The sequence below is a fragment of the Saimiri boliviensis genome, chromosome 1 (genome assembly GCF_048565385.1).
Source record: "Saimiri boliviensis isolate mSaiBol1 chromosome 1, mSaiBol1.pri, whole genome shotgun sequence".
Lineage (NCBI taxonomy): Eukaryota > Metazoa > Chordata > Mammalia > Primates > Cebidae > Saimiri > Saimiri boliviensis.
Genome location: NC_133449.1, coordinates 215,376,814 through 215,404,579, shown reverse-complemented (window position 1 = coordinate 215,404,579; position 27,766 = coordinate 215,376,814). Strand labels below are relative to the sequence as shown.

At 39.1% G+C, this 27,766-nt stretch overlaps 1 protein-coding gene and 1 long non-coding RNA gene across 21 annotated transcripts in view; both read right to left on the bottom strand.

The window, feature by feature from the left end:
- Positions 1-27,766, bottom strand: part of ARB2A (ARB2 cotranscriptional regulator A) — a 505,249-nt gene that overhangs the window by 399,427 nt on the left and 78,056 nt on the right. The gene's annotated exons all lie outside the window — the stretch shown is intronic.
- LOC141580810 (uncharacterized) lies at positions 69-27,766 on the bottom strand. The gene is made up of 2 exons (XR_012513148.1): positions 22,097-27,766; positions 69-21,560 (listed from the first exon to the last, which is right to left on the bottom strand). It is a non-coding gene; the product is annotated as an uncharacterized LOC141580810 (long non-coding RNA).

Here is a 27,766-nt window from a genome sequence, read left to right as displayed (position 1 = left end):
CTAACCCTTTCTTTTTCATCCAGGATGGCAACCTTGGCCTTTTAATTTGGCTTTGTAGATCATTTACATTTAAAATGATTGTCAATATTATTTTTCTTTTTTTTTCTTTTTTTTTTTTTTGAGACGGAGTTTCGCTCGTTACCCAGGCTGGAGTGCGATGGCACGATCTCGGCTCACCGCAGCCTCCGCCTCCTGGGTTCAGGCAATTCTCCTGCCTCAGCCTCCTGAGTGGCTGGGATTACAGGCACGTGCCACCATGCCCAGCTGATTTTTTTGTATTTTTAGTAGAGACGGGGTTTCACCATGTTGACCAGGATGGTCTCGATCTCTCGACCTCGTGATCCACCCGCCTCGGCCTCCCAAAGTGCTGGGATTACAGGCTTGAGCCACCGCGCCCGGCCTAATATTACTAAACTAAAATCTTTCCTCTTGCTATTTCTCTCATCTCTTCCTTGTTCCCTTCTTGCTGTTTTTCAGTTTTTATTTGTACTAGTTATTTTGTTTTGTTTTGTTTTTGTAATTGTTAAGCTTTATTTTTACATGAGGATCCAGTTTACTATGGGTAATGGCTAATGAAATGACTCTTTTCTTCTTCTTCCTCTTATTTTTATTTTTTTCTGAGACACAGTGTCACTCTGTCACCCAGGCAGGAGAGCAGCAGTGCGATCTCAGCTCACTGCAACCTCTGCATCCCGAGTTTAAGCAATTCTTGTGTCTCAGACTCCCAAGTAGCTGAGATTACAGGCATGCACCACTGTGCCTGGCTAATTTTTGTATCTTTAGTAAAGACAGAGTTTCACCATGTTGGCTAGGTTGGTCTCAAACTTCTGACTTCAAGTGATCCACCTGCCTTGGCCTCCCAAAGTGCTAAGATTACAGGCATGAACTGCCATACCTGCTCTTTTCTGGGTATTTCATTTTATCTCCTTTAATAGTTTATTGGTCAAACCTCATTATTTTCTTTTTTTTTTTTTTCTTAAAGAGCTTGGTCAAGAGATTACTATATAGATCTTTAAATTATTAGAGTCTATCTTCAAACTATACCACTTTATATGCTGTAGAAAAATCTTGTAACACAATGTTTCCATGTCTCCTTTCCGAACATTTGGTGCTACTGTTGTCATCCATTTACTCATATATATGCTTTAAATCCTACAATGGATTGTAATTGTTTTTGTTTAAAAGGTTAGCCAGGAGTTCAAGGCCACCCCGGTCAACATAGTGAGACCCCTGTATCTTTACAAAAAAATATAGTTAATATCATTTTTCTGCTCCATTGAGATATAATTCTATACCATAAAATTCACCTTTTTAAACTGTGCAATTCAGTGGTTCTTAATATATTCAGTGAATTGCAAAACTACTATCACTACAATTTAGAATATTTTAATCATCCCCCAAAAAAGAAACACCTACCTATCAGGAGGCATTTCTAATTTGTCCTGGTATTTAATGTCCCTCAATGATGATATGATTTGGCTTCGTGCCCCCACCCAAATCTCATGACAAACTGTGATTTCCAGTGTTGAGGAAGGAACCTGATGAGAGGTGACTGGATTATGGGGGCAGATTTTCCACTTGCTATTCTCTGGACAGTCAGTGAGCGCTCACAAGATCTGGTTGTTTAAAAGTGTATAGCACTTCCCCCTTCATTCTCTCTAACCTGCTTTGCCGTGAGAAGATATGCCAGCTTCTTCTCCACGTTCCACTTTGGTTATAAGTTTCCTGAGGTCTGAGGAATTTCTTTATGGCACTGTTAGAACAGACTAACACAAACGACTAATCTACTTTCTATCTCTGTGTATTTGCCTTTTCTAGACATTTCATACACCAGAATCACATAATACAGTGCGTGGTCTTCTGTGGTTGGCTTCTTTCACTTAGCAAAATTTTCTCAAAGTTCTTCTACATTCTAGCAAACATCAATACTTTATTACTTTCCACTGCCAAATAACATTTAATTGTTTGGATATACTAGATTTTGTTTATCTATCCAGCAGTTGATATACATTTGGTTTGTTTCTATTTTTTGGTTATTATGAAGACTGCTATGAACATTTGCATACAAGTTACATGGACATATGTTTCCAATTCTCTTAGACATGCATCTAGGATTGAAATTTTGGGGTCACAGTATAATTCTATGGTCATATGGTTCAATATAATAAGGAACTGCCAGACAACTTTCCAGTGTGGCTTCACCATTTTATATTCCCACCAATTAACAACCCATCAATTTATTTCAGGTGGAGGGATACAATTTCTCAGCATCTTTGTCAATCCTTATTATTTTCTATTTTATTATAACCATGCTACCATGTGTGAAGTAGGATCCATTGTAGTTTAGATTTACAATTCGCAAAGACTATTTACGTTAAGCATCTTTTTTTATGCCGACTAGCAATTTGCATATCTTCTATTTGGAAATCTCTATTTATACCTTCTGTCCATTTTAGTTTACTTTATTTTTTGTTATTATTTTTTGAGATGGAGTCTTGCTGGGTCACCCAAGCTAGAGTACAGAGGCGTTATCTAGCATCACTGCAACTCTGCCACTTGGGGTTCAACCATTTCTCCTGCCTCAGCCTCCTGAGGAGCTGAGATTACAAGCACCTCCCATCATGCCCAGCTAATTTTTGTATTTTTAATAGAGATGGGGGTTTCACCATGTTGGCCAGGCTGGTCTTGAACCCCTGACCTCAAGTGATTTTCCCGCCTCAGCCTCCCAAAGTGCTGGGATTACAGGTGTGAACCACCATGCCTGGCCTCTTGTTCATTTTTTAAATTATTATTATCAAAGATAAATGAAACAGTTAATGCATGTACTGATCAGTACCCCAAAATAATATAAAATATTTATATGAAAATATAACTTTTATACTTATTCATATATTTAACATTTCTCACACTCACCATTGTTTTGTGGGGATCCAAATTTCCCCCTGGCATTATTTTTCCTTCTGCCAGAAGGACTTCCTTTAACATTTCATGAAGTACTTCTCTGCTGTTAAGGAATTATTTCAGGTTTTAAATGCCTGAAAATTTGTTCATTTTGCCTTCAATATCAAACAATATTTTTGCTGGGCAGAGAATTCTCCATCAACCTTTTCTGTAAGTTTTACAGAACTTTAAAGTTGTAACTCCACAATGTTCCAGCTTGCATTACTTCTGATGAGAAGTCCGTCACTGTTACCTTTGTTCTCCTAAATGTAAGGTGTCCTTTTTCCTCAGTTGGTGTGTAAGAATTTGTAGCACTGGCTCTTAGCAATTTTATTATATTGTGCCCTCATGTGGATTTCTTCATGTTTTCTCTGCTTGGGGTTTATCCGTCTTCTTAGGTCTGTGGGTTTATATTTTTATCAGATTTGGACATGTTTTAGCCATTATTTTTTCAAATATTTCCTTCTGACATCCATTCCCTCTCCTTGTGGGGCTCCAATTACAAACTTCTGAGACCTCTTGATACTGTCCCACAGCTCTGTTCATTTTTTTTTAGTCTCTTCTTTTTTTGTTTCATCTAGATGGCTTCCATTATTATGTCTTAAGTTCTTTAATCTTTATTTGCACAATGTCAAAAATACTAATAACGCATTCACTATACTTTTCAAATATTATTATTTTCGTCTCCAAAAGTTCAATTTGGAACTTTATTATAACTTCTATTTCCCTCCTCATCGTGTTCGTGTATTTTTCTCTCATCTTGAACTATGCAGTATACTTATCACTGCTTAGAATTTCTTATCTATTAATACTAATTCTATCATATATATCATTTCTGGGTTTGTTTCTATTGATTCATTTTTCTCCCAGTTACAGGTCATATTTTCCTACTTTTATGAATGATGATAATTTTTTATTGGGTTCCAGACATGAATCTTATGTTTGTTGCTGCGTCTTATTATATTTTTAAAACATGCTAAGGCTGTATTCTGAGATTCTGGAAGGTAGTTACGTTACCTAGACAAAGCTTGACTCTTGTAAGGATGATGTTAAGCTTTATTCGAGAGATTCCTAAATAGTATTGAATCTAGCATTAATTTAATTCCAATACTAGAGCAATATCCTTCTGAGCAATACCCAATGCCCCAAGTGTTAGGTGATCATTTAACTCTGCCTGGTGAAAACACAAACTACTCCTGGCCTGAGACAAGCTTCAGAGGTTATTCTACCTGATCCTTTGTAGTAGTTTATTCCCTGGCCTTAGTAGAAACTCACAGGCATGCACTGATCAGTTGTCAATCTCAAATTCAAGGTAAACCCACTACAGATCTCCAGATCATTCTCTCATTTTCCTGCTGTGCAGCTCTCCCTTCTCCACTATACTGACCAACAAATATGAGCAGATGCTAGCCACCTTGACCTCCCCAAACTCTGAACTCTGCCTTATCAACTCAGTGACATTTGCAGGCTATGTTGGGGCTTCCTCCCCATGCTGCAGCCTAGTGTCCCTCCATAGGTTAGTGGCCTACATTTGAAAACTATTACTTGATACATTTTCTCTTTTTTTTTTTTTTTTTTTTTTTTTTTATTTGAGGTAAAAGACCAATTCACCCCCTATTAGTTTATTTTGGGCTGGGAGCAAAGGTGCTATACACATTTGGGAATTTAAACATTCATTCACTTACTAATCTCCTGTCACAGAAGCAAGGCTTTTTGAGTATTACTCTGCTGCCTGAAAATCTGGAATGTTTACCATTCTTTAAAATGTCATACTAATTACACATCAACTATAATTTCTAGTTTGTTTTCTTTAAAGTAGATTCAGTACATTTAAAAGATTTTTAAAATACTTGCAAAGAAATACTCAGAAATCCGAGTGAAAAGTCCTTTAGATTTTACAATTTCCTATACACACATATGCATGTGCATACACACTCACATGCACATATATAATCTTTATTACATTGATACCTAATTCAACAGCAATTTCTTTAGGCACTTGCCTTAAAATAGATTGAGCACATTTAAAAGATTTAAGAAACACTTGCAAAGAAACACTCAGAAATCTCAGTGAAAATTCCTTTAGATTTTACAACTTCCTACACACACACATGCATGTGCATATGCACACATTCACATACACATATATAATCTCATATTACATTCATACCTAATTCAACAGCAATTTCTTTCAGCACTTATCTTTCCAAATTACTCAGCTTCATTTTCATAGAAATAACAATTATTTCTCTTTTCTTTCAGGGTTCATTGGTTTAATGGATTATGATTAAAAGCATAACTGGAACAAACAAGTTTGAGTAAACTCAACTGGAGGGAAAGAAACATAAACTACTATAGAATACCCTATGCTGACAGTGGCATTCAGTTCATTCATTCAATAAATTAGTAAGAAACCAGGTAGAAGTTGGTTAATAGCGCTTCTACTATATAATAAAGTTTTCTTTGATAATTTTATGTCTAAGGACTACATGCTTTTATCAAATAATTTCCATTAAAAAATTGGTGCCCAAAGAAAATATATTTCACATAAAAATGGCAGTTACTTCAAAGAACCTCTAATCAAAGGAAATTATGCCAGAAAATCTCACTACCTTTTTTCAATAAAGATAATCATTTGAAAATTAAAAATACAGGTTCTCACAGGATTTTAAAGAAGATAAAGGGTACAGTTTGTATGACAAGAGGAGTAGCAGACCAGGTGAAAGGGCTGGCACACTGCCTAGGACAACAATAAGCAATGGTCACAGTACAGCAAATATCTAAACATAACAGAGAGTGTGTTAGTATAGCAATTTGTGCCAAGGAATTAGTTATTTCCAAATAAGATACTGTAGTTTATTATCTATATACCATAAGAATGGCAAATCACTTAGGTTTTCCTGGAGAACTAAAAAATCAGTATCTTAAATTAGACTGTAAATACTACAGAGAATTTACTTCGAAGAGGAAAAAAAAGTGATGATCTTTCTAAATGCTCAACTTTTTGCAATAGAGTTTACAATGTTAGAATACTGATTTATAGCATTATAAAGAATGGTTTGGCTTAAATACCTTTAAAAATAAAATTTAACTTTAGTAAAATAAAAATTATGTATTACCATAACTCCAAGTGTAAGATAATCAGAAATTCTTCATAAGTATACTGGTAGATCAAAGTTTCTAATGTATCATACTAGAAAGCAGTGTGCTTGAGAACTATGAATATGGTATCTAATAAAACTCACTGAATATTCTTAGGCAAGTCATTTTACTTTTCTGTTGCTCTATTTATTCATATGTGTAATCAGTACAGAAACCTTTAAAAGCCATGCTGAAACAATAAGTAACAAATATTTATATAAAGAAAATGAAGGACAATCAGCTCTTCAGAATATCACAAGATAAAACAGTACTTCCCTAAGGCTACAGCTAACAGCTAACTCTTTCCTGAATAAGGTACTATCTTTTGTTTTTTTGTTTGTTTTCTGAGATAGAGTTTCGCTCTTCTTGCCCAGGCTGAAGTGCAATGGCACAGTCTTGGCTCACTGCAACCTCTGCCTCCCAGGTTCAAGCAATTCTCCTGTCTCAACCTCCTGAGTAGCTGGGATTACAGGCGCCCATAACCTCGTCCGGCTGATTTTTGTATTTTTAGTAGAGACGGGTTGCACCACGTTAGCCAGGCTGGTCTTGAACTCCTGACTTCAGGTGATCCACCCACCTCCACCTCCCAAAGTGCTGAGATTACAGGCGAGAGCCACAGTGCCCAGCCTGAATATGTTACTTTCAAAACCACTGCTCTAAGTGCTTAAAAGGGTGTTTCATTGTCCATCGGTGTTTCATTGTCCATCAGTTCACTCATTGTAAAAGTGGAGAACTTCTCTTTCTGAATCTTCAGCTTAAACTCTTCTTTCCTTAGCTTCAAGCAATTGCTGCTTTCCCAAGATCTTCAGAAAATAATAATTTCTTTTCATCATTTATAGTGTTACCTTGAAAGGGTAACTAAACTATGATCAAGTTCTATGGAGCCTTCTCAATCCTAGTCTATATATATCTAAGAATACATTTTACCTTACCTTCAATCTTTCTTTGGATTGTCGAGTATATATATTTTTTCCTGTTATATTATTATACAAAACATAGAACCACCAGAAGTATATTTATTATTATTTTAATGGTAAGCTTTTCTATTTCACATAAAAACATACATACCTGAAGGCACAAAAAGAAAATTAAAACAACAAAAAAGTTCATAATGGGTTGAGTACAGAGTGTATCAGAGGAAAATTATGCTACATAGGTCAACTGGGACCTGTTGAGCCATATTAAGGAACCTAAGTCATTGAGAAATATAAGATAATAAAACCTGTCCTTCTGAAACCTCATTTTGGCTTCAGAGTGTAACTGGCAAAAAGCACAACTTGATCAAGAGAGATGAGTCAGGAGAACTCCAACAGAGCACCTTCACCCATCTCCACGTGGCTAGATCTAAAGACATCACTACTCCTTCCTTTGTTGCATATTCTTCACATGGCTTTCAAGACTCAGCAGTCTCATCGTTCTCTTCCTGTCTCAATGGACTGTTCTTTTTGGTCTCCACTGCTGACTTCTCATCACCTCTTCTTAACGATGAAGTGCTCCTGCTCCCAGTGCTTGGATTTTTTTTCCCTATATATTCTCATTTCCTTTATTAAAGTTATCCTCACCAATGGCTTTTTTCCAAATTACCAACTAATCATGATGTCTTTTACTTCTTTATGTTGTTCATTATCTGTCTTCCCTTTCTCACAAGAATGTAACCTCTGTGAGGGAAGGAATGTTTGTATGTTTTGCTAATTATGTGCTGTCAGTACCTAGAATACTGCTTGGTACTGACTAGGCAGCCAACAAATACTTGTTAATAACTAATAAATGAATGAGTAAAGGAAAGAAGCCTGGACTAAAGTGGATGCAACATGGGAAAAAAAATAAAGGAATAAATAATATGTAGAAAGACTGGCTAGCTCTACAGATTGACAGAAGGAAGGAAATCAAGCTTAACTCCTTTGTAGCTGCTATGGGTGGAGAAGAAAAAGGATAAATTTGGTTTTGCACATGTAGAATGTGAGTGAGGCACTGAATAAAACACTCAAGTAAAGATGTCTAGTCCAGAGCAGAAAAAGACAGATGTAGATAGAAATTTAGAGTCAAGTAACATGGACATGGTATTAGAAATTATGAGTGTATTCATTTACCAAAGGAGATTGGACAGAGTTACCCCCACCACCACAAAAAACAAACAAACAAAAAAAAAAAACCATACACCTAGGAATGAGTCCTGGCAAATTTCAAGGGGAGACAAAAGTTTTAAACAAAAAAAAAAAAAAAAGAGGAAGGCTGGGCATGGTGGCTCACGCCTGTAATCCCAGCACTCTGAGAGGCTCAGGCAGGCAGATGACAAGGTCAGGAGTTCAAGACCAGCCTGACCAACATGGTAAAAACCCCAGCTCTCCTAAAAATACAAAAATTAGCTGGGCATGGCGGCACATGCCTGTGATTCCAGCTACTCAGGAGGCTGAGGCAGGAGAATTTCTTGAACCCAGGAGGCACAGGTTACAGTGAGCTGAGATTGCGCCACTGCACTTCAGCCTGGGCGACAGAGTGAGACTCCACCAAAAAAAAAAAAAAAAAAAAAAAAAAAAAAAAAAAAAAAGACAAGGCAAACGACATGGAAAATGAGTGTTCAGATAGGTAAAAGGAAAACCAGAGACTAACATGACATGAGAGCATAGTTAAGGTAACATTCTGAGAAGAAAAAAGTCACAATGTTAAACATTGCTAAGTGAGGAAAATAATCTTAAAAACATTAAGATGGGAAGATAACATTAGCAATTACGACAGGAGCATTTTGTATTTCCTCTTATTCTTGCAACTCTGCCTCTGCCATGAAAACATGCCCAGGCTAAGTTGCTGGAGGATGAGACAATTAGAACAGAGCTGTGTTGTCCCTACTGTGCTGGCCAAGGCTATGCTGAATCAGCTGAACCTCAGTCAACTGCCAGGTATATCAGGGAGTGAGTCGACATCAGAACTGTCCAGCCAAAGCCAGTCTAACCTGCTAACCCACAGACTTGTAGGCAAAATAAATGCTTAATTTTGTTGTTATTGTTGTAGTTTTTTAAAATGAAAAGACAGTTATCAAGAAAAATTCTGCCTCATGTGCTAGGAGCCAATACTGTAACACTGAGCTTTTGAGAAAAGAAAAGCTTTATATTGCAAATCTCCTCACAAGGAGACAGGAGCATCAAGCTCAATTTTGTCTCCTTGTGCTTTAAGGCAGTAATTTTATTAGAAAAGGGTTATGGGGTAGACATTGGCATTAGCAATGATTGGTAGAAAGAAAGGGGAGGTCAGAAAAGTCTTCAGGCATGTGCAGTTATCTCTTCATGACTCATTAGTTCCATGTGAAATTCTGGGGGAGTGAGTTAGTATGAAAAATGTGATGGAAATTCAGTCTGTGACATGAGCAAGCTCGTTTTGCCGAAAAAGTCTAGTTGGTCATATTGGTTCCAAGTGATTTCAAACAGGTTTTAAATCTCATAAACAGAAGGAGTTTTAACGTTTCAGTAAGTTGTTTATCTGCCATCCTGTAAACTCAAGAATTTCTGTTAGTTACTGGTTTCTTTAACTCTTTGGGGCATGATTTCACTTGTGCATATTTAAATGCTGACTGGAAAAAGCCAGTAGAGAAAATAAAATGAAAGATGAAGGGAGCAGGTAATTTACAGAAGATGGGTCACAGCATAACAGTACATGCCAAATAGGAAAAAAGGGAAAAGAGACACTAGGTATCCGGTTCCAAGACGGTGGAATATAAAGAAACTAGTGTCACTCTCCCCTACAGAAAAACAAAAACAAATACACAGCACTGAGATTATCACCAGCAATATCCCAGAACTCAAACATGAAAATGAGACAGCTCCCAGGGTCACAGAGATGTAAGAGGCAGACAGTAAGAGAACTGGACTTCTATTTCTGTGATGCCTCTCCCCACATACTTCCCTGCACCTAGCACATGGGAAATTTCCCTCCAGCTCACAGTTTCCACACTAGAAAAAGTGAAACTGAAGTGTACAACCAGATTCCCCAACATCGTAGGGTCCCTAGCAAAAATCCTATCCCTTCCTTAAGCCACAAGAAGTATCATGAGTGTCAAAAGACAGAAATATCCCTGAGGACAGGCAGAGACAAAGTGAGGAGGTGGAACTATCATCCATAGCCCTGGAAACTGTGCTCTGTGTCTTAGCCAGATGAGACACCAAATCAGAGTGGTATTTCATCAGTATCACCCTGCAGGAGGTGCATTCTACAGGTCACCTGGGCAAAAACTACTAGACAGCCTTCCAACACACTGAGATAGCCTCTTTGGAGCTTCCTCTATTTGGGATGAACAGCATGCCAATCTTTACTGGAACTGAAGGGAACATGGTAGGCACCACCTAGAGCCAAAAAGAAGGCAGCAGCATTGCAGTAAAGAATCTCTAAGCAAATATATCAAATAAAAAACGAAAGAAGCCAAAAAGTGAAGACTGTAATAACTAATCCTTCAATGCAAGGACCTAGTTATGCATCCACAAGAAACAAGAGCAAACAAGGAACCATAACTTTCCCCAAGTAGAAAAAAAGCAAGGAACCAGTGTCTGACCCTAATAAGATAGTAATGTATACGCTTTCTGACAAAGAATTCAAAATAGCAGTGTTAAGGAAACTCAGCATTCTACAAGACAACAAAAAAGCAACTCAGAAATTTATCACAAAAATTTAATGAGACTAAAATAATAATAATCAAATGGAAATCTTGGAACAGAGAAATACATTTCCTTAATTGAAAAACTCATTAGAAGGCTCTCAGCAGCAGAATGAAACAATGAAAGGAAGAAACAGAGAACTCAAAGACGGGCTATCTGAAAATACACAGTCACAGGAAGGATGAAAACTAAAAAGGCATAAAGACCACCTACGAGATACAGAAAATTACCTCAAAAGACCAAATCTAAGGATCGTTGGTCTTCAAGAGAGAGCTGAGCAATGAGTAGTAAGTTTACTAAGAGAAACAGTAACATAAAACTTTCCAAAACATGAGAAAGATATAAATATCCAGGTATATGAAGTTCAGAGAGTACTAAACAGATGCGACCAAAATAGGAGTACCCTAAGGCATACAATAATCTAACTCTCAAAAGCCAAGGACAAAGAAATGATCCTAAAAGCAGCAAAAAAAAAGAAGCAAATAACACATAAAAGAGCTCCAAGTCTGGCAGCAGACTTCTCAACAGAAACCATATAGGCCAGGAGGGAGTGGGATAACATTTTCAAACTGCTGAAAGAAAAACAATGATCATCTAAGCATACTGTACTCAGCAAAGCTGTGCTTCAAATATGAAGGAACGATAAAGTATTTTCAAGAAAAAGAAAAGCTGAAAGAATTCAACACCACCTTACTTGACTCATCTTACAAGGAACACAAAAGAGAGTTCTTCAATTTGAAAGAAAAAAAAACTAATATGCAAAAAGAAAACATTTGAAGATATAAAAACCAACAGGTAAAATTACATACATGGACAAAGCTAGAATATTCTAATACAGTAACTGTGGTGTATAATCTACTTTTAACTCTAGTATGAAGCCCAAAAGCCAAATCTATCAAAAACAAAAATAGCTACAGCAAACTATTAGGAGATAGGTTAAATAAAAAAATGTAAATTGAAGCAATTAAAAATCAAAACTGGGGATTATGGAGTTAAAACAAAGAATTGTTTATAATTTTTTTCCTTGCATATTTATTTTTCTTTGTGATCTAAATAATTTGTTATAAGATTTTTTTTGTAAACCTCATACCCACAATGTAAAAACCAATGATATTCACTAAAAATAAAAAGCAACAAATTAAAACAGACTAACCAGGGGAAATTACTTAATCACAATGAAAGACATAAAGAAAAGAAGAAAACAAGAGCAGGTTTACAAAACAACCAGCAAACAAGCAACAAAATAGCAGTAGTAAGTGAATAACAAAACTGAATGTAGATGAATGCAATTCTCTAATTAAAAGGCAGAGTTGCTGAATGGTTAAGAAACAAGACCCACTTCACCTATAAAGACACATACAGACTGAAAATGAAGGGTGGAAAAAGATATTCCATGCAACTGTAAAGCAAAAAAAAAAAAAAAAAAAAAACAGATGTAGTTATACTTACATTAGATAAAACAGACTACAAATCTAAAAAGAGATAAAGCCATTATGCAATGTAAAAGCGTCAATTCAGGAAAAGGAGACAGACACACATACACGGGGTATAGTGTTAAGGAGGTATCTCTTTTTGTGGACTAGTGTCACTGGCTTCCTTAATAAAGCATTATAAAAATGGCTAACTTAGGAGCTGTATCTTTGGATTTGAATACCACAGAATGGAGGAATATGTCTGGGTTAATTTAGAAACCACAATTTACCAATGAACAGTCACAAATGGATATAAATAATGTAAACATGCAGTAACCTCACTGTGATGGGTGGTTAGTCTGATAGACTTGTTAAAGGCTATCATAAAGTGTTTTTATTCTTGTCTTCCCTCTCCTTTGTATGCTAAGTGGAATAGCCCACATGAAGCAGATGATAAGCTGTGTGGTACAAGCCAGCCATGCTGGATAGGCTTTATAATACCCAAAATGTTTACAACAAGTCCTTTACCCAGATGATGAGAAATGCAATAAAGGAAGCTCTTTTTACATGCCCTCCCTCCTTAAAATAATCTTACTATTACAAAATCAAGAAATGGTTCCAGAAGCCATATCAGATATGCCATCTCAACGTCTCCTTATCAATTTTACAAATGCCAGGAAAATTAGAATAATTTACCAGTCAGGTGGGGATTGGGAGCTGGGGGAAAGGGGACAGCAAAAGGACACATCTAAGTAGGGTTGAAGTTTTTTAATGATTACTAAGAAACGAAGAGGGATAGAGGACTTGATGGAGTTAACATAAAATTTTAATGCAGCATTACTGAAGGGTGGTAGATCAGTGAAAGTTTCTGCCAGTTCCCTAGTACTGAAGAACCTTAAACAAACCTAATCTATTTACTCCACTTTGGAAGAATATAAGAAGCCAGAGGGCAGGGTATCACTGAAGAGTATGTCCTCACTTCACTGGAGGTGATGGTAGGACAGATTAACCCAGACAAAGACTGACAGAATGGCCAAAGTCAATTTCTCTAATCTTGGCTGGCTATTAAAAGCAATATACACGTGTAAGGGTAAAAGGGCCCAGAGTGAAGAAGAAAATTTCGGAGACTCCTTAATACAGGAGGCCAATGTGCTACATTTCCAAACATTTTCATAAAACTCAATTTGGAAAGATATGGGAATGTTACGGTTGATGGAATTAAGATTAAAGTTTGCATGAGAATTATAAGGTATGAACAGAGGTTATGTGAAGTATCCTTTACCCAAATTTATTATTGGAATGAATATGGTATATGATGGAGAATGCTTCCCACACCTAGAACTGTAAAACAGGAGACACATAAGTTTACCCTTCAGCCAGTTTTAACTGGATATGTTAAAAGAGTATACACTAAATAGACCCTAGCCAATACAAGTTGTTACTCTGAAACAATAGAGAATACCTAACAGATAGAGACTGCAGGTTAAATCCGTGACTTATTAGAAGCTACAGTGCTGATATAACAAATTCACCATATAATAGTCCGTTTTTGTTTTTTGAGACAGAGTCTCACTCTGCTGCCAGGCTGGAGTGCAGTGGTGTGACAGCTCACCGCAACCTCTGACTCTCAGATTCAAGCAATTCTCCTGCCTCGGCCTCCTGAGTAGCTGGGATTACAGGCGTGTGCCACCATGCTCAGCTAATTTTTTTGTATTTTTAGCAGAGACAGGGTTTCACCATGTTGGCCAGGGTGGTCTCGATCTGCTGACCTCATTATCTGCCTGCCTCAGCCTCCCAAAGCGTTGGGATTACAGGTGTGAGTCAAATTGCCCAGGCAATAGTCCCACTATTATAGGACTAGCCCTGTGTGGCCTGTAAGTGGATCACTCATGGTGGTATGGTTTGGCTGTGTCCCCACACAAATCTCACTTGAAGTGTATCTCCCAGAATTCCCACGTTCTGTGGGAGGGACCCAGAATGAGGTGATTGAATCATGGGGGCCAGTCTTACCCATCCTATACCTGTCATGGTAAATAAGTCTCAGGAAATCTGATGAGTTTATCAGGAGTTTCTGCTTTTGCTTCTTCCTCAATTTTCTCTTGCCGCCACCACGTAAGAAATGCCTTCAGCCTCCCATCATGATTCTGAGGCCTCTCAGCCATATGAAACTGTAAGTCCAATCAAACTTCTTTTTGTTCCCAGTTTCAGGTATGTCTTTATCAATGGTATAAAAATGAACTAATATAGATGGAAACTAATAGTAAATGACTGAGGTCTAAATAAAGTGGTGCTGCCTGTAACAGAAACAGTCTCTGATAAGACATCAGCTATACAAAGAATATAACAAACTAAAGAAGACCAATACTCACTGATTAATCTTACAAATACCTTTTTCTTAATATCTATCAGAAGAGTCAGCTAATATTTGTCTTCATGTGGGAAGGATCCCAACATACATTTGCTGTGTTGCCACAGGATTATCTAACACTAGCTTACTATCATAATTTGGTTGGGAGAGATCTATACTTTGTGTAGGTCTCCACCGTAATATACTGTGCTATTATAATATCAAAAACTGAAGAGCAAGCCAACACTGATTTAAAAACAATGGTGATATACTTTGGGCAGTATGGTCATTTTCATGATAACTGATTCTTCCTATCCACGATCATGGAATGTTTTTCCATTTGTTTGTGTCCTTTCTGATTTCCTTGAGCAGTGGTTTGCAGTTCTCCTTGAAGAGGTCCTTCACATCCCTTGTTAGTTGTATTCCTAGGTATTTTATTCTCTTTGTAGCAATTGTGAATGGAAGTAATTTATATATTTAATGCTATCCCCATCAAGCTACCATTGACTTTATTCACAGAATTAGAAAAAACTACTTTAAATTTCATAGGGAACCAAAGAAGATCCCATATAGCTAAGGCAATCCTAAGCAAAAAGAACAAACCTGCAGGCATCACACTCTCTGACTTCAAACTACACTACAAAGCCACAGTACCAAAACAGCATGATACTGTTACCAAAACAGATATATAAAAGAATGGAACAGAACAGAGGCCTCAAAAATAGCACCACACATCTACAACCATCTGATCCTTGACATATTGACAAAAACAAGCAATGGAGAAAGGATTCCCTATTTAATCAATGGTGTTGGGAAACCTGGCTAGCTATATGCAGAAAACTGAAACTGGACCCCTTCGTTATACCTTACACAAAAATTAACTCAAGATAGATTAACGATTTACATGTAAGACCTAAAACCATAAAAGCCCTAGAAGAAAACAAAAGCAATACTATTCAGGACACAGGCATGGGCAAAGAAAGCAATGGCAACAAGCCAAAATTGACAAATGGGGTCTAATTAAACTAAAGCACTTCTATACAGCAAAAGAATCTATCATCAGAGTGAACAAGGAACCTACAGAATGGGAGAACATTTTTGCAATCTATCCATCTGACAAAGGGCTAATATCCAAAATCTACAAGGAACTTAAGCAAATTTACACACACACACACACACACACACACACACACACACACATCAAAAAGTGGGCAAAGGATATGAACAGATACTTCTCAAAAGAAGACATTTATGTAGCCAATGAACATATGCAAAAAACCTTACCATCGGTGGTCATTAGAAAAATGCAAATCAAAACCACAATGAAATACCATCTCACACCAGTAAGAATGGCGATCATTAAAAAGTCAGAAAACAACAGATGCTGGAGAGGATGTGGAGAAATAGGAAAGCTTTTATACTGTTGGTGGGAGTGTAAATTAGTTCAACCATTGTGGAAGGTAGAAGACAGTGTGACAATTCCTCAAGGATCTAGAACCAGAAATACCTTTTGACCCAGCAATCTCATTACTGAATATATACCCAAAGGATTATAAATCATTGTATTATAAAGACATGTACACATATGTTTACTGCAGCACTATTCAAAACAGCAAAGACTTGGAACCAACCCAAATGCCCATCAATGACAGACGGAAAAAGGAAAATGTGGCACATATGTACCATAGAATACTATGCAGCCATAAAAAAGGATGAGCTCATTTTCTCTGCAGGGACATGGATAAAGCTGGACACCATGATTCTCAGCAAACTAACACCGGAACCAAAAATCAAACACCACATGTTCTCACTCATAAGTGGGAACTGAACAATAACACATGGACACAGGTAGGAAAACATCACACACTGGGGCCTGTCAGGGGGTGGGGTCATAGTGTGCTGAAATACATATCAACTTTGTTTGTGGGTAGAAAGCTATCAGACAAGATAGAAAGAAATGGTGAGTTTCTGGTGTGAATAAGGTAGTAGGTATTAACTGGTGGGCTTGAATCCCCAGAGGAAATGACTTTATCTAGAGGCTGAGAAAGATTATGTGAGGTCTTATGGTATACTCAGGCTAAATTTATCTAGATTGATCATCATCTGTGATGATAAATTTTATCTGTCAGTTTAGCTGGACATTGTACAGATATTTGGTCAAACACCATTTTGGATGTTTCTGTGAGGATGTTTTAGGATGAAAGTCACATTGAAATTGGTGTTTTTTGGGGTCAAGCAGATTGGGTGGGCCTCATTTAATCAGTTGAAGGCCTTAACAAAATAAAGGCTGACTTTCCCCAGGCAAGAGGGAATTCTGCCAGCAGACTGCCTTTGGACTCAAAACGCAACTCATTTCTGAGTCTCCAGTCTGCCAGCCACCACCCCCATCAGATTTTTGATTCGCTGGCCTCCATAATCACATGAGCCAGTTCCTTAAAATAAATGTCTTTATGTATGTGTATATATGTGTTTACATAAACATACATACACATTACATTCACCCTGCTGGTTCTGTTTCTCTGAAGAACCCTAACTATCCATCTAGCCTTAGTATGATGAACTCCCTCCCCACCCTGCCACCTCACTACCGCAAACCTAGTAAAGGCAGAATGATACATTAAACGCTAAGAGAAATAATATATTATGCATGCTACAAAAGAACAAAATAATTATTTTGAAAGCATGTATGAGACACAAAGGAGAGAGAAGTCATCCTAGCCTATGTGGATAAGAGAAAGCTTTCTTAGAGGTTGATCCAAGCTTGAAAGATAAATAAATATTCTGCAAGCACATCAGAGGGGGTGGTTAAACAGCAACTCTGGCACCAAATGCTCTCAGCATGAATAGAGGCCCAGAGATATAAAACACAACGATAAACTAAAAAAACGCAATTACATTTATATAGCTCATGCACAGGCTGAATGGGGACTGGGATAAGAGGGAGGCAAATGATGAAGTTAGAGAAATATAAAAGGGTCAACTTATGAGAGGTCCAATATGACAAGGCAAGGAGTTTGAAAGGCTCTAAAAACATACCAACCTGATCAAAGATGCAACTTTAAAATACTTCTGACAGCAGTGTTAACAAAAGGTTCAAAAAGATAAAAACAGTGGGAGCGAAGCAGGCATGAATGGACTACATGGGGGGTACGTGTCATAGTCAGCTTCGTCTGCCATAACAAAATACCAGGTATACAGGGTAGCTTAAACAACAGACATTTATTTCTCACAGTTCTGGAGGCTCAGAAGTCCAAGATCAAGGTGGTAGCCAATTTGGTTCCTGATGAAGGCTTTCTTCATGACTTATAAGTGGCTGCCTTCTCACTATGTCCTTACATGACATTTCTTCAGTGTGTGCACACATATAGACAACTCTCTCTTCTCCTTTTTGTAAGGCCACCAATCCTATCACATTAGTACCCCAACCTTTTAATTTCATTTAACCTTTAGCTCTTTTTTTTTTTTTTTTTTTTGAGATGGAGTTTCGGTCTTGTTACCCAGGCTGGAGTGCAATGGCACGATCTCGGCTCACCGCAACCTCCACCTCCTGGGTTCAGGCAATTCTCCTGCCTCAGCTTCCTGAGTAGCTGGGATTACAGGCATGTGCCACCATGCCCAGCTAGTTTTTTGTATTTTTAGTAGAGACGGGGTTTCACCATGTTGACCAGGATGGTCTCAATCTCTCGACCTCGTGATCCACCCGCCTCGGCCTCCCAAAGTGCTGGGATTACAGGCTTGAGCCACCGCGCCCGGCAACCTTTAGCTCTTAAAAGCCCTACCTCAAAATATAATTGTATGGGAGGTTAGGGCTTCAACATATGAATGTAATACAGCAGGGGTGGGAGGGTTACCCAGTCCAATAAAAGTGAGGAATTACAGTAATCTAGTTAATAGACTGGATAAAAACCTAAGCTAAACCAACAGCAGTGAAGTTGGAGAAAGATGTGATGCTAAGAGAGTAAAATGGCAAGAACTGGTCACCAGTTAAACAGTGAAAAGAGTGTAAAGTTTCTGATTTAAATAACAGAATGAAGGCTAGTATTGTCCATTTAAACAAGGAAAGCAGTTTAATAATCATACAGGATTTTTTTTGGTACTTTGACAGCTAGAGACCTCTGGCCAGCAACACTCCTGCCCAGGCCTTGCTTAGGCCTGGGTTCACCTCAGAAGATTCTCTGTCTAATTGCTCCACAGGTCCACACCCGGCCTGCACTCTGGCACAGATCCTGCAGCCACTGCAACTGCAAGCTCAGCCCACAATGGACCCTGACTGTGTGAACAAGGGAGTGCAGTGTCCAGCTGGCAAGTGCCAGCAAAGAAGCGGGCTCTATGTGGGGCTTGAAGCTGGACCAGATATGTTGCAAGCTACTCCCACAGCGGATTCCCGCAGTGTCCAGACAAGGGCAATGCAGTGGTGCCCAGGCAGGGGTGACCGCAATGCTGAAGGCCCAGAGAGGACGTTACAGCATGCTAATCAGCTTTTTTAGTCCTACTGTCTGCAGCCTGATAGACAGTGGAAAATTAACAGCTCCGCCCCCTAGCCTCATTCCAGCCTGCAGCTCCAGGGCTGGCCTGGCCCTGCTGCTCCTTTCCATTGCATGGGGTGGCTGTCCTCTGCTGGCATAGGGCAGTAGGCCACAGCTGTTACAGCCTTTGGTGTACCCACATTCGATAAATCCTGAGTTCTTGTCTTGTGTCCAAGAAGAATGAGATCACACTGACAATTGAAGGGCAAGAAGAATTTTACTGAGTGATGAAACAGTTCTCAGCAAAGAAAGGACATGATGATTTTTTTCCCAGTGTGGCTGAGTCCAGGGCTTGTATGGGCTCAGAATGGGAGAATGCATGCTGATTGGTTTGTGAGTATCCAAAAAAAAGGTTAAAACAAAGGTACCAAAGTTGGGTACAACAGTGTAAAGAACCAATTAGGGGAGGGTAGGTATATGTAAAATGCGTGGAGGGTGGGGATCAGAGGAAAGCTGTCAAACGGGAAGAGAGGTTCTCAACCTGGTCCATGGCTTTGACTTATAGCTTAGCTTTCAGGTTTTAAATTGTCTTTGGCCTAAAGGTTGGGTTTTACCAGGGACCCACCCCGATCTGTCTAGGATTCATTTGCCTCCTGTTGTTATCAATAGCCCAGCCAAACCCTAGAAGCGTCAGACTCTGAAAATGCAAGCCTAGTAAAGAGCAGAAGTGAAAAGTCAGACGAAACAGGATTCCTGAAGATCTATCTACCGAAGACTCAATCATCACTAAAGGGTTTGACATTTTTACTCTACTTATAAGCTAATTAGCTAGTTCATTACTGTTTAATGGATGCTGGCAGCAAACATAAGCCTCCTGGGTCAAAGGACTTTATTCATCACAGCACGGCATCAGCTTATTTGTCCTGGTTCCTTGGAATCCAACATCCCTGGGGCTAATAAGATACGAGCCTACTTAGATGCTATGCAGTGGTAGAAGTCTAAGTTGAAGAATACCAAGCTTGGAGGCTGTGATATTGTGAACTATATACTTGGTCTTCAACCATGGCATATAACTCCTAAAGTCCTTAGATACTCCCACCTGATGTCTCTTTGTATGCTAATGAGATGACTGATGGCAAGAAGCCCTTTGGTAGATTCAGGATGGGGGCTGGTCACCAGAAAAGCAAAGGCATGACTAGAAGGTTGGGACTTTCACCCCCTACCCTCACCTCCAGCGAGGGGAAAGGGGCTGAAAGATAAGTTGATCATCAATGAACAATGGTTTAATCAGTCAAGCCTAGGTAATAAAGCTTCCATAAAACCTCAAAAGGACTGGGTTTGGAGAGCTTCTAAACAGTTAAACACATGGAGGCTGACAAGAAGATGAACAAGCATTCATTCATGTACCCGGTGAGGAGGGTGGTGCACCGGGACAGAAGCTCCAGTGCTTAGGAAGCTAGGACTCTTCTAGAATTTCCCCTATGTATTTCTTAATCTGCCTATTTATTTTTATCCTTTAAAATACCCTTTGCAATAAAAAGGCAAATATGTTTCCTTGAATTCTGTGAGCCACTCTAGCAAATTAAACCCAAAGAGGGAGTTCATGGGAGCCAAAACTTGGGGTTGGTCAGATGTCCCAGAGCCTGGATTTGGACTAGTGGGAAAGAGACAGTGATCTTGCAGGACTGAGCCCTCAATCTGTGGTTTCAGAGGCTATCCCCCTGTAGACAGCATCAGAAGTTAATTGAATTAGAGGACCCCCCAGCTGGTGTCCATTTGGAAAACTGATTGCTTGCTTGGTGTATAGAAAGAAACACCCACGCATGTGGTCACAGAAGTCTTCTGTGTCAATTGTTGCTGTGTTGTAAAAGCAAAGAAAAAATAGTTTGAGTTTTTTACTCACAAGAGCCTCTTATTTTATAGCAAGCTGTAAGCAAGCCTGCTCTTTGTCCCAGAGAGACATTATCTCAACTCTCAAGATTGCTCTCTACAAACACAACCCTGAGAAATGGCCCAAGTAAAAAGCAGTCAGGGCCTTTCATTCTTGGCAAATCCAGTAAGACATGTAGGAGCATGAGAGACTCATAGAGGACTGTCTCTCACAACACTCACCCACCTATTTCATTCCCGCCATGATCCCAGATACGGTACAGGCAGCAGCCCTGGTATGTATGTTCAAGACAAAATATTAACTGACGTTATCTCTTTTAAAAATGGAACAAACTAATTAGAGACAACTCAAGTGCTACAATGGATGTTGTTATCCCAGAAAAAAAAGTATTCCCAAGTCTAGTATTGGAAGGGACCAAAATAAAACACAATTATTCAAGAACACTAAAATGAAGCCTGCCAGTAAACGACCCCTCTCACATACAAGAACTTCCTTCCAGCTTCCTAAAACTTTCTTCTCCTTTTCTCTTAATATTTAATTTTGAAAATGTTCAAACATAGACAAATTGAAAGAGAGTACAAAAACCACCTTTACACCAACCACTTTGAATGAACAACTGCTAAAGTTTTTGCCAGAAAAGCTTCTTTTTATTTCTGTGGGCTTTTTCTCTCTTTTTAAAGAAGCATTTAGAAATAACTTTCAGGGATCATGACTTTCTCCCTAAGTGTGGGAGGCAATAGCCGCCATTTTGTGATCTGTTGAGGTTTGCACAAGTTAAGTTTCAGTTCCTGTTTTCCTGTTGACAAGTTTCAGTCTTTGTTTTCTCTGCTGAATGTTTCAGTTTCAGTTCCTGTTTCTCTGCTGAATGTTTCAGTTTCTCCGTTGAATGTTTCAGTTTCTGTTTCTCCACTGAATGTTTCAGTTTCAGTTCCTGTTTCTCCCCTGAATGTTTGTTTCTCCCTTGAATGTTTCTCCGCTGAATGTTTCAGTTTCAGTTCCTGTTTCTCCCGCTGAATGTTTCAGTTTCTGTTTCCTGCTGGTAAGTTTCAGTTTTTGAAACTTAGGAAGGCCGGAATTTCCCAACTGCAAGCTTCCTTTGCCCCGCCTCCCTGCCTGGCCTATTTAAGCTGTGAGCTCAGCAACAATAAACGAGACTTGATCAGACTCCTGTCTTGTCTCCATTTCTCGCGTCTCCTGCCCATCCATCCCCACTCCCTCCCTTCGAGCTCCTGTTGTTGTCCTGCAGGTCGGGACACCTAAGTAGTTTACATGTATCTCCTAAGAATAAGAACATTTTTCTATATAATCAAAATACTCTTATCTCCCTTAAGAACCTTAACAATTCTTTCCCAATTGCCCCTAAAAATTACCAGTATTTATTAGTTTTTAAACCAAAATCACAGCAAGGTTCACACACTGCATTTGTGTGTGTAGACGTGTGTGTGTGTGGATGTGTGTGTTGTTTTGTTTGAGATAGAGTCTTGCTCTGTCATCCAGGCTGGAGTGCAGTGGAGCAATATCAACCTCTCAGGATCAAGTGTTTCTCCTACCTCCGCCCACCAAGTAGCTGGGATTACAGGTGCATGCCAATGTGCCCAGCTCATTTTTTAATTTTTAGTAGAGATGAAGTTTTCGCCATGCTGGCCAAGCTGGTTCAAACTCCTGACCTCAAGTGATTCACTCGCCTCAGCCTCCCAAGGTGCTTGGGTTATAGATGTGAGCCACTGTACCTGGCCTGCATTTGGTCTTTATATCTCCTTAATCATTTTCATGTATAATGGTCTCCCTGATTTCCAACACAATCGTCTTAACATTTTTAATGACATTTATGTTTTGATGAGACCAGGCCAATTAACTTTTCACATGTCTTGTGTTCTAGATTTGTCCAATTGTGTCCCTGCAGTGTTATTTAACTTTTCATCAGTCCCTTGTATTTCATTAAAATTGGAAGAACACCTAAAGGTCTGATTAGAGTCAGATTCAACTTATAAAGGAATATTCACAGTTAATGCTATGTGCTTTAGGCTGCATCACATCAGAAAACACACAATGTCAGGTTGTTCTATTATTAGTGATCCTAACTTTGTTCACTTAGGTAAAGTGGTAACAGCTAAATCTCTGTTGTAAGGTACATTCTTCCCTATACAATTCCAAAAAATCTGTGAGGTGATACTTCGGTACTGTGCAAATATTCTATTCTCTCACATCCTTTCACCTAAAGGAATTAGTGTCCATTAGTGATCCTAATCTGAATCAATTATTTCAGTGTAGGGCTGTATAATGGTGTATTAATCTGTTCTCATGCTTAAAGAAATACCTGAGACTGGATAATTTATAAAGGAAAGAGGTTTCATTGACTCACGGTTCCACATGGCTGGGGAGGCCTCACAATCATGGTGGAAGAGTAAGCGCTGTCTTACATGACAGCAGACAAGAAAGAGAGTTTGTGCAGGGAAACTCCTCTTTATAAAACCATCAGATCTTGTGAGACTTCTTCACTATCATGAGAACAGCACAAGAAAAACTTGCCTTCATGATTCAATTACCTCCCACTGGGTCGCTCTGATAACACATGGGAATTATGGGAGCTACCATTTGAGATTTAGGTGGGGACACAGCCAAACCATATCAATTGGTTGTCTATTACTGTTTTAAGAAGCAACACAATTTAGCATCTCACAATTTACAGATCAGAAGTTCAGGTTGATTCTACCAGTTTCTCTGCCCCAGGTTTCAGAAGGCTAAAATCAAAGTGTCAGTCAGCTGTGCTCAAATCAGGAAGCCCTGAAATCTGCATCCAAGATTGTTCAGGTTGTTGGAAAATCCTACTTATTGTAGTTACAGGACTGAGATCCACATTTCCTTGCAGAGTCAGTTAAGAGACATCCTTAGTTTCTAGAGGCCTCTCTCTGGTGCTTGAGCAGGAGCCCCTATAACTCAGTGCCAGCAACAGTGCAATGAATCCTTCTCATGTGTGGAATCTCTGTGGCTTCCCCTTCTCCTGCTACAACTCTTTAACAGACTCTTCTGCCTTCCTCTTCTGCTTTTAATAGCTTATGTGATGCTCCAGTTCTACCTGGATAATCCAGCATGCTATGGTTTGATATGATTTGTCTCCACCAAAACTCATATTGAAATTTCACTGCCAATGTAACGGTATTGGGAGGTGGTACCTTGCATAGGTGATTAGGTCCTTAAGTTAATGTCTTTCATGCAACAATAGCTTAGTTTTTGAAGAAATGGATTAGTTCTTGCAGGAACTGATTAATTCTGAAGAGAGTGGCATGACATAAAGTTTAGTTGCCTCTCATATTTTACCCTTTTGGAACACCTGTTTCCTTTTCCACTCCTCTACTATGTTAAGATGCAGTACAAGGCCCAGAACAGAAGCCAAACAATGGCAGCATGCTTCTTTGACTTGCCAGCCTCCAGAACTGTGGGCCAAATAAATCTATTTTCTTTATCAATTACCCACTCTCAGGTATTCTGTCATAGCAACACAAAACCGACTAAGATAGAAAATTGGTACTGAGTAGTGAGGTGCTGCTATATCTGAAAATATGGAAGCAGCTTTGAGCTAAGCAATGGGTAGTGGCTAGAAGAATCTGGAGGAGAAAGCTAAGAAAAAACCTGTATTGCCATGAATGAAGAACAATTCTAAAAGAAGGGCAATCCTGGTGAGGGCTCAGAAGATGAAAAAATTAAGGAATACCTTAAGTGGTCAGGACCAGAATGCTGATTGACATATGGGCAATAAAGGCCACTCTGATGAGATCTCAAATGGAAACAAAGAATATCTTACTAGGAACTGAAGTAATGGTTGTGCTTGTTGCATAGTAACAAACAATGTGGCTATACTGTAGCCATGCCCTAGGACTTTATAGAGGGCCAAACTTAAGAGCACTGGAATAGCATATACAGTGGAAGAAATGTCTAGGCAGCAAAGCAAAAATATTTGAAAAATTCCCAGCAAGGCCATGTGGTACAGAATGAAAGAGCATTTTTAGGAGAGGAAAACAAGGGTGTAGCTCACAGACCATTTGCTAAGGGAATTAATATGGCTAAATGGAAGTCAGGTGCTAACCATCAAGGCAATGAATAAAAGGCACTAAAAGCAATGCAGAGATCTTCAAGGCCGCCCTTCAAGTGTCTGCTCTCCACATGTCTGCTCCCCAAATTACAGTGTAGCCACTGTTCAATCAGCCCCATGTGTGGCTTTATTTAAAAACATTCAATAAACAACACTTTAAATAAATAAACTTGCTGCTCCAAAAAGTACAAGCCACAAATCTTGGTGGCATAATGCTATGGCTCAAGTGAACCAAGATGCCACTTGTACTGCCGCTCTCAAACCATAAGCTCTGATAGTGTCAACATGGTGTTGTCTCTGAAGATGTGCAGAGTGTGCAGGCCATATGATTATGGTAGCTTCTACCTAGATTTTAAAGAAGGTATCAAATTGCCTGGGAGCCCTGGCAGAATCCTCATGCAGGGATGGAGCCCCAACAGAGAGTCTCCAATAGAATGCATAATGAAATGACAGGTACAAGGCTACCCACCCTCAAGATCCCAGAACTACAGAGTCACCAGCAATATGTGACACTGTGTTAGGCTATTTTTGCGCTGCTTTAAGAAATATCTGAGACTGGATAATTTGTAAAGAAAAGAGATTTAATTGGCTCACAGTTCCTCAGGCTTTAAAGAAAGCATGGCGCTGTCATCTGCTCAGCTTCTGGGGAGGCCTCAGCAATCTTAGAATCATGGCATAATGCAAAAAGGAATCAGGTGTCTCACATGGCAAGAGCCGGAGCCAGAGACAGGCAGGGGGATGTGCCACACACATTTAAACAAGCAGATCTCGTGACGACTTACTATCACAAAAAGGACACCAAGGGAATGGTGCTAAACCATTCATGAGAAATACACTCCCGTGATCCAATCAGCTCCTACCAGGCCCCACCTCCAATACTGTGAATTACAAGACAACATGAGATTTGTTGGGGACATATCTTCAAACTACATCAAACACCAGCCTGAAAAAGTCACAGGCACAAGCATGCAATCCCAAACTGAAAGACCACCACACAAGCACCACCCAGGATTCCATAGGGGAAGACTTTCAAAAACTGAGGGAACCCATCCCTCACCTTGCAGTCATCCTGCAATTGTGTCCTGGAGGTGGCACATAAAGTGAAAGATGATTCTGAAGTTCTAAGATTTGATATGTATCCTATAGGTTTCAGACTTGCTTTGAGGTGGTGATTCCTTCTGTGCATTCCTCCCTTTTGGAAGGAATGTTTATTATATGATTAGGCTTTGTGTCCCCACCCAAATCTCATCTAGAATTGTAATCCCCAAGTGTTGAGGTAGAGATGTGGTGGGAGGTTATTGGATCATAGGGGTCATTCCCTCCATGCTGTTCTCATGATGGTGAGTGAGTTCTCATGAGATACAATGGTTTTGGAAGTGTTTTGGTAGTTCTTCTCTTGCTCACTTCTTCTCTACCACCTGCCACTATGTAACACATGCCTCCTTCCTCTTCTGCCATGACTGTAAGTTTCCTGTTGCCTTCCCAGCCATGTGTAACTGTGAGTCAATTAAACCTCTTTCCTTTACAAACTACAGTCTTGGTGTTCCTTTATAGCAGTGTGAGAACAGACTAATACAGTTTACCCTATGCCTGTCCTGCCATGGTATTTTAGAACTAGATAACTTATTTCTTATTTTATAGGCTGACAAGTGGAAGGAGCTTGCTTTGAGTCACACATGAGACTTTGGAATTTGAACTTGTGAATTGGTGCTGGAATGAGTTAAGATTCTGGGAACCTTTGAGATTAAATAATTATATAGGTAATATATAATATATATTATATATTATATTAATTACTAATATATTAATATTAAATATTAATATATATTATATATATAATATTATATGAGACAGAGAGAGAAAGAGAGAGAGAGAGAGAGAGAGGCAGAATCTTGCTCTGTCATCCAGGCTGGAGTGCAGTGGCATGATCTCCGCTCACAGCAACCTCCGCCACCCTAGTTCAAGCAATTCTCCTGCCTCAGCCTCCTGAGTTGCTGGGATTACAGTTGCCCACCACTATTAATTTCTGTATTTTTCATAGACATGAGGTTTCACCATGTTAGGCAGGCTGGTCTCAAACTCCTGACTTCAAGTGACCCACCCACCTTGGCCTCCCAAAGTACAGGGATTACAGGCATGAGCCACTGTGCCCAGTTGAAATGAATATATTTTGCATATAAGAATGACATCAGTTTTGAGAAGCCAGGGATGGAGTGCTATGGTCTGGATGTAATTTGTCTCTGACAAAAGTCACATTTACATTTAATTGTTAATGTAACAGTATTGAGAGATGGCACCTGTAAGAAGTGATTAGGTCCTTAAAGTAGATTGATGTCTTTCTCTCAAGGCTGGGTTATTTCTCGGGACTGGATTAATTCTTGTGGGAATGGGCTAGTTCTCTAGAGAGCAGGTTGTTACCAAGTAAGGTTGCCTCTTGTGTTTTACCCTTTTGGAGTATCTGCCTCCTCTTCCCTTTCTCTGCCATTTTATGATGCAGCATGAGGCCTGCACCAGAAGCTAAGCAGATCCCAGTGTTAACGCTTCTTGAACTTCCCAGCCTCCTGAATTATCAGCCAAATAAGGAACTTTTCTCCATAAATTATCTAGTCTCTGGTATTCTGTTATAGCAATACAAAATGGGCTAAAACATAGAATAATATCTGTATCTTAAGGTCAGCTCTCTGGTAACCTTAAATATTCATGCTGAGTCCCTTCACAGCAGTACTTAGGTTCATGTTTGATTGAGTAAGCAGGAGATGGAAATTTCTGAGGAACATGTTTAGAAGTATATCTACCACACAGGGCAAAAGGTTGATTTTTCTAATTTCATCATATT